The 8,593-nt window shown below is 39.9% G+C and overlaps 1 long non-coding RNA gene across 1 annotated transcript; it reads right to left on the bottom strand.

Annotated features, from left to right (window-relative positions):
• Window positions 1-5,242: 5,242 nt before the first annotated feature.
• On the bottom strand, window positions 5,243-6,111 carry LOC120437832. Its single transcript, XR_005611434.1, has 4 exons — window positions 5,889-6,111; window positions 5,737-5,797; window positions 5,508-5,621; window positions 5,243-5,429 (listed from the first exon to the last, which is right to left on the bottom strand). It is a non-coding gene; the product is annotated as an uncharacterized LOC120437832 (long non-coding RNA).
• Window positions 6,112-8,593: the final 2,482 nt, after the last annotated feature.

Raw genomic sequence — 8,593 nt, 5'->3', positions numbered from 1 at the left:
TCACATGACTTCTCCTTGTGTAAATCAATGTTTTCTATCTGCATTTTATTTATTTCACACAAACTGTTGTTGTAATGTCATCAAATGTCCACTAGATGTCAGCAGTCATCAGTGGACATCAGCCTTCATGCTCTGAATACACAAACATACATGTGCACTTAAATGAGCTCACATTATTGATCTGGACTGATGGATCGCCTTTGTTTTTATAAGTCAGTGTTACCATGGAAATGACACTAACACACTATCTAAACACACAGTGGATTTATTTGACTTCAGTCTTGATTCTGCATGGAAACAATAACCTGACATCTTTGACCATCAGTTTCAGAGCGTCACCTGTAACCATGGTTACTGACCTGCAGCCTCACATCACCAAACCCACGAGGACGAAGCAGCTGTGAGCAGCGTCACTGCTGAGAACACAAACATGTGCAGGAAAGCTTCTCTGCCTGTTTACAGCTTCTGTAGGTGTTTGCATGAGAAAGATGGAATCATCTGTCCATGCACAGCTACACGTGTCTGTTTCTACACGTGTGCATCATGTCACATTCTTCTGATGCTGGAAGCAAAAATGAAAACAGTATTTTCTTCACTTCTGTGACTAAAAATCTGCTGTTTTCTATTCTACGTTTTTATTTTTGCATTTCTGTGAAGATTCAGACACTGATGATCTTTCACATGTCAAGTGTTTTTATTACCGTGCGCTCACAGATTTGAAGGAGCGCTTGCTTGTTTTGTACTCGTGTATTTAAGTCTCTGTGCTGAATGACAGACCCTGATTCATGTGCATGAGAAGAAAAAGCAGTGATTCGAGTGTGTTTATAGGTGTTGACAGATTCATGTTTAAGCTTGGCCTCAGACTTCAGTGTGCAGGAAAAGGACATGAAAATGAGTGGAAGGAGCATTTTGATGTAAAATATTTGATAGATAAAGTTTGACAGCAGGTTGACCAGGGTGGGCTCAGGGGGGGTTTCATGGGGCCACAGAACCAAAACAAGAGGCAATATTGAACTGTTTCATCCATGAAGTGAATTTATTTGAAGCACAAAGAAAGTGAACGAACATTTAACAATCAAAGTGAAGATTTCACATCCTGCACACGTGCACGGCTTTAAAAAGCACTGACTGACATCACTGTGGACTGAAACGTCTGCATGCATGAGTCCATAGTTACAGAGAAGTCCACCCAAGGAGGACTTTCCTACCAGCTGGGCTGGAAGCTGCGCCTCCTGTCCCCCATTCATGTGGAGGAACGTCCTCAGACTGGGGGGTCGTCCTCGCTCCTGCTGATGTCTGAAAAGAGATGAATGTGGAGGAAACACGAAGCTGTAACTGAGAACTACAGTAACTTATTACTTTATCTTTCCATTGTTGTTCATGAGTGTTACTGAAACTGAGTGTGTGGAGTGTAATCACAGGGCAGTGTGAGACACACAGGTCTGAGGGCTGGTCCACTGCGTCCCTCACAGCCCGTGTCCTCCTCCTCCTCCTCTCTGTAGTTCCCTCACGCTCTCCATCTTCATCTTTGCTAACAGGGAACAAACCTCTGTGTTTCTTTCATGTCAGCTGATGTTGTTCCAGCTGTGACGCTGAAAGCTGAGCTCCTGTCTCATTATGAGCGACAGCTTCATGTTTCATGGTTAAAGTAAAAGGATGAAGTCTGTTCCTGAGCCTGTGCGGACTGGATTTGTTCAATGTTAAAGTCATGACGCTGGATTTCACTGTGACGTCACCAAACCGTACCGCCTACCTTCGTCTCGTCACGTGTTTTCACGTTAGTCTGCTTTAACGATGCGCGCTCGTGCTCTTTTTTTCTCCTTTCTTCTTGTTCGTCACTGTGAGCCGCGGCTCGTCCGCCGCACAGGTTTTCTTGCACTTCTACACTCCGCTTTACGGCAGCGGCTTTATTTTTTTTTGAATACGCTTTATTGACAAAGCACAGAATACAAATACAAAATAACAACATCAGGGGGTTTCTATGGAAAAACAAAACAGTCTAATAAAGAATCACATGATATTGAACAGGGAACATAAGTTTATGGTTTTGACAGCTTTTAAATGTTGAGAATGTTGTATGTTGTATGCACATTCAGCAGACAGGTGCTTTATCTTTAAGACTTTTTATTAGCCAGCTGTAATAAACATGCAGCACATGCTACGTGGTTATAATAGCAGGCAGATTAAAGCAAAGTGATGAATATTGTTTTCAGACATTTCATTAATTAATGTTTGAAAGAGCAGAGATAATAAATGAAAACTGTTGCAGGTTATGGATGTGAGTGAAAGTCGTCCTCTGTGACATGAACACTGGGACAGAAGATTGAGCAGCTGAGCACTGAAGCAGCACAAAGTTCCCCCTCCTGATATATAAATATTATAATAACATCATTTTAATACAAGGAATACAAACTTCTAATGAATTCACAAAGCTTCAAAATCTATAATGTACAAAGGAAAAACAAAGGGAATAAAAATGTCTCTATTTGCTGATGATTGTAGGTGGGTGACTTTCCTGACACACTTAGAAAATTAAAGGCATTCAGATGAAATGAGACGTCTGTTCCCCCTGATGTAACCCAGCTCTGACATCATTTGTCAAAAAAAGTGTCAGCTTGTGTCAATCTAAACACATCTGCACCAAGAGTGCAGTGTGCTTCACTTTATTTGGCAAGAAGTTCCACAACATCATTAATCTGTCGATCCAATCCACATCTATCAATTAAAACAAATTAAAGTAAGCTTTAAATTTGCAGTTGAATAAATTCCACCGAGCAGTCTGAACCTTTCAAACTAATCCCTCTTCTTCCTCTTCTGTGTTTCGTGCATCGTTCTCCATCTCTGAGTGATGTTAGCTCATATTCTTTTCTCTCCCTGGGAAATACTGCAAATGTACCTTTAGCTAGCAGACACACTGAGTGACTAACTGCACAGAAACAGTTTGCTGATATTTGTTGAGCTGTTAAGAAGGTTACATGTGTGTTACTGTTAAAGTGTACAATCAAGAGAGAGTTCACGATCACTGGTTAGCAGGACAGAGACAGAGAGAAGCAGCTCATGAGCTGAAGCATCATCTGTGAGGCAGGGTGGATGCTGTGTCATGTACATGTATTTAGTGCCTTTTAATAATAATGGACAGATTCATACATATTAAATGTAATTCCACTTGTTTGTTTTTGGAACAGTCACCACTAGATGTCAGCAGACTACAGACTGCAGTCAGCTGAGTTCTGTTGTCTTGCCCCTCCAAAGTGCATAATCCCAGCTATGGTGGCTGCAGGAGGACAAAAAGCTCTGACTGGTTGATCCATATGGAGTGTAGGCTGTCAGTCTGGTCTATTACCTGAGCTCTACGTCTATTTCATCTGGAGGAGGCTGAACAAGGTCATGAAAAGAATCTGAATAGAGCTTTGTGAGTGACTGAAAGCCATTTTGGACAGTTGTAAAGCTGAACTAGTGAAATGCACGACTTTGGAAAAGCTTACTTATAACACTGAACAGAGTTCAGATGAAACAATATTTGAATTTCAGTTCCACATGTCCTACAATCTTGGTTATATTTAAGATCTTTGGATATGGTGTTCAATCAAGAGCAAAGAGGCTGTAATGAACACCAGATTTTAACCACACTTTTGGCAAACACATGTATTTACCTATTTATTTATATGCCTGTCTTCTTCTCTTGTTTCCCTTTTATCCATCACATTATTTTTCTATGTAAGTGGAGTCATAAAAACTTGTGGCAGATATGAGGAGACTCCTTGGGCATCATTTACTACTATGTGCAAAGACATGTTTTAATGTGTGCAACAAAAATACAACAAACAAATAAATAATAAATAAAATTGTATTTATGTAGCACCTTTCTAGACAGAATCACAAAGTGCTGCACATAAGATAACAAATAATAAAAGGGTGAAACAGACAATATAAAACAGGCAGAAATTGAACCAAAAACAGTTAAAAAGGTGAGTTTTGAGTCGTTTTTTAAAAACAGCGACTGAGTCCACAGTTCTTAATGTCTGAGGGAGAGAGTCCACAGTGTCGGGGCCACAGTGGTAAAAGCTCTGTCAGCCTTAGTTCTCATCTTAGTCTGTTTTACAGCAAGTAAGCCCTGATCACATGACCTCAGGGACCTGCTGGGGACATCGGGCTGTAGCAAATAACTGCAACATGAAAATTATTGTCAGATTTATAAAATGTGCACCAACCTGTTTTGTTCTTTCCTTGATGCATGTTAATGAATCCAAATGAGTGAAAATCAGTGTTCACCATCTGTACCCTGCACACTGTCACACACTCTTATTTCTCCAGATAAAGATCATGCTTACCTCATGGTAAGATGGGTAAATGGTGAGGATGCTGTAAGAGAGCGTGGTTAAGAGAGGGAGAAGAAATAACTAAATAATAAGCTGGGCTTGGCTTCAAATAACATCGGTCTAAATATTGTTTTCCCTGAGACACGCTGGCTCATGTAAACTAGCAAATAAATTAAAAAATCATTTCAATTCAATGTTATTTATATAGCACCAAATCAAAATAGCAGTCGCCTCAAGGTGCTTTATATTCTAAGGTAAAGACTGCACAACAATACTGAGAAAACAGAGAAAACTCCAACTATCATATGACTCCCCGTGAGCACTTTGGCAAGAGTGGGAAGGAAAAACTCCCTTTAACAGGAAGAAACCTCCAGCGTAACCAGGCTTATGGAGGGAAAACCATCTAACAGTCAAATGTTTGATCATTTCTGAGACAGTCCTACACTTGTATGGACACATTCAGCTATGAAAGTATGAATGTTTTGTGTGTGAAATTCACTGAACGAGGCACTTAGACTGTAAACAGCATTTTAATGTCACAGTTATTTGAGCTGAGGGTAACTCTACCAGATGGAAGCAAATACTATTTTTATAATGGGTCCATCTGATGATTATTTATTCATCTTTTAGCCGCCCAACACTAGAAATTATTAAAACTATTACAAATACACAAAGAAAATGGTGATCACAGTTGTGGAGAATCGTGAAATTGTGTTGTTCTGGATGTTCTTCAGTTTATTTCATATAAAGGATGAATAATGAAGAAAAACATTCTAGATTTTTGCATTTTTATTGTTAAAAACTGCTCCAGATGTTGCTCAGTCATATTTCCATAACAGATGGTGTCAGATATTTATGCAGTGTCGGTGAGACGATCAACAACAGATCAGTCAGACAAAGCACTGAAGCGGACACTCCTCTGTAGAAGGAAACATGGACAGTGTGAGGTAATCAGTGCACAACATCAGTTTGTATTTCAGGCTGTTTTTATATAGAACTTCAGCACCAATGTAAAAGTTTTAGGAAGATGAAGAATATTTTCAGGAAGGATGTCGGTCTGCAAGCAGAGCTGGTTGAACTTCTCCTCAGCGCTGAGGTCCAGACTGCGTCCTGTGAAACCACGTGATGTAAATCTGCTGCTGTAACTTTACTTCACAGTTTACTGAACACAGCTAAATGCAACTTTACCATATAATCTGTTTTCAACAAAGGTTTCACTCCGTCCGGTGTTGATGTAATGATTCAGGCCGTACTCGTCAGGCTTCCCATCGACCACACGCATTTCAGTCACAAAGCCCGTGACTGACAAAAAGGGAAACAGCAGAAGAAAAGATGTGAAAAAAAGTAATACTGATGATGATGATGGAGGATTAACCGTGGTGGTTAAACTGTTTCCTGTCTTTGTGGGCGTACTCACAGGGAAGTTTCCAGGCACGTCAGTCTTGGTGGCTAAAGTCTCCATTTTCCAACATGTATCGCTACGGGTGCAAAGACATAACATTAATCATCAGTGTAAATATTTTAATGCTGTCCAAATGGTGTTTGCTTTGTCTGTCCTCTCGCACTCACAGAGGAAATGAGAATGCCACCTTAAAACCCCATCTTCAGTTGGCTCAACCATGGCCGGACTTCATATTGGCTTTACGACAGACAAACCACCTGAAATTAGAGCAAACTTCAGTCAAGCACCACTTACCTGCAATCTGTGGACACACAAATGGAAAGCATTGAGAATTATACAGAAGCATAAGAGCTGTTTATTGTAACACTTTGTGCGTGTGTGTGTGTGTGTGTGTGTGTGTGTGTGTGTGCACATTAATAATACACTGATGTATATTAGTTTTATTCATGCTATATCCTGAGAAAACAATTGCAGAATTTTACATCAAAGTTTCCAAAGCTGATGTTTTGTTGTTCACACTCTGTTTTATATTTATATAGTTTTTTTGTTTTGTTTTGTTTTGTTTTAAAGCAATGGACAAAATAAATATTATCAGGCAAAATCCAGGGTGAAACATAACCAAATAACTTAAATGGTGAAGTCATTATAGAAGTACATTTGCAAAGGTCAGCCTCCTGTATAGACTGCTAAACTGTCTGGGGGGGGGGGGGCTGCCTGTCCTTGTTGGATAAGCTCAGATTTATAAAAACAAAATACCAAAAACAAAATACCCCTTTTCCATAAAACGGAGACATTTGTATGAAAATAGATGGGCGGTAAAATAAAAAATAAAAAATATTATGGATGACTGTTTCCGCCTGTAAATCAAAGTCCTCCTGAGGTAGGATTTCAGAAGCAGAAACCATGAGGGAGCACAGTAGCACTCCCAGAAGGGCGTGAAGTGAAGCCATAGCTGCTGAAGAGTGAAGAAACGATGATGGGAGAGATCACAGATGAAGATCTGCTGCCTGGTGACTCTTTATATAGAAGAGTGAGATTATCTCCCCACCAACAGCTGCACTTACACAAACTCCAGGTGCTGGGATGGCTTTGAACATGTGACACTTTCTGCAAACACATGGACAGTTTCATAACCACAAAGATTATTCCTGCAGCGGCAGAATTGTATCCACTGTGTGAGAGGTGGATGTCAGACAGTTCTTAGAAAATGTAGTTTCTCTTTAAGGCTTTAATTTCTTTTACCCCCATTTGTCTAAAAACTACTTGAAAGCCCTTCATGTAAGAGGTTTATTATCGGTGCAGGATGCAGCATCCTCAGAGTGAAAAGCTTTGTTCACACAGTTTTTTCCAAAGCTGACTGATTAGGAAGCTTTCCTCATAAGTAATACATGGTCTCAGTCAGGCTGGACATGATCACTCCTACAGGAAGCAAAGTAAATGTACTATGATTTTATTTCACCTGTGAAATGATGAAAAACAGCAGAATAGCTAACGCTAACAAACGGGTGTTGAAATGTTTCATTTTCTGCTGTTTCATAGGTCAAAAAGGGGCGTTGAACCAAACTGAAGCTGACCTGCTGCTACTGTTGTAGTGCAGCATCTGTGCTTCATCATAGAACCTTCTGTACACAGCAGACAGAGGCTACTGGCACTTAAGTCCATCTGCTAGATAGCTTTAAAAACTGGTTATTGAAGTGGCTTTGATAATACTGATACACATTCTTTGCTACTGTCACAGGACAGGGATCCACCAGGGAGTAGTTGTCAGGATAAAGAGCCTTTGCTTCTCTAAATATAAACTGGATACTTGTAGGAAACTTTGGGAAGCGGCATTTTTCCTCATATCATCTAAATGTAAGTTAGCTCAGGTGCTTCTTCCATACTTGCTCTACAGAAAGCCAAAGAGTTTGGAGCTCTGCAAACATTTCCAGCACAGCTGGATTTGTCTGTAACTTTGGTCATCTCTGTATCATCCCTCAGATTCTTTGCTCTACTGCACAGCTTTGAAACCATGACACCACTGGTGATGCTGAGGAGATGTCCAGTTTAAATAGACCTTTATTCCTGGAAAACAAACACATGAAGTGATGCTGTTAAAGAAGAACACTTTATCGCACTGATGAATCAAGCATCTGTATGTTTGTCTGTCAGTCTGTCTGCTCAACAGTTCCTCTGATCTGCTTCAGACTTGGTGGGTACTTTGTTTTTGCAGCGGTCAAAGTCTGTCACCGTGTTGTTTGTCTGCTGTAAATCTGCCTGTACAAAGGGAAACATGCATGTTTTAGATGCAAATTCACAACATGGGTGCATTGTTTTGGTCATCTTCTGTGATTATGTGTATTTTATATTTATTTAATTCTATTATGTTTTGTATTTGAATCTTTACAAAGTGTGTAGATACAAAGGCTTGATTAAAACAAAGGTCTCAGCTGTGCTGTTAGGGATGTACTCATATTTGTTTCAAAATGTAATAAATCAAAGGATTTTAGGCATTTCCTCCTTTTTATTTGTTTGGTTCTAACAGCAGGTGGATAAAAGCAGGCAAGTGATGAATATAATTTTGTGATATTATGAGCATTGTTAATAAAGACAGAGCAGAGATAGTAAAAAGGAAACAGGTCATGGACGTGAGATTTTCAGAACAACAGCTCCTCAGTGAGACGATCACCTGGACACAAGGTCAGGCAGCTGGGACTCATCTAGAGAGCAAAATGGAAAAGTGATCTGTGCATAATATCACTGTTGATTGCAGTTATTTTACATCAAACTTCTTCTCTGAGATAAGACGACCATTTCTGGGAAAGATGACAGTATTTTCAGGCTGGATGCTGGTTTGCAGGGAGAACTGACTGAAACTCTCCTGCACCTCAGC

The sequence above is a fragment of the Oreochromis aureus genome, linkage group 3 (assembly GCF_013358895.1).
Source record: "Oreochromis aureus strain Israel breed Guangdong linkage group 3, ZZ_aureus, whole genome shotgun sequence".
In the NCBI taxonomy this organism is placed as follows: domain Eukaryota; kingdom Metazoa; phylum Chordata; class Actinopteri; order Cichliformes; family Cichlidae; genus Oreochromis; species Oreochromis aureus.
Note: the sequence above shows the minus strand (reverse complement) of the source record. Positions and strands in the feature narration are given on the sequence as shown.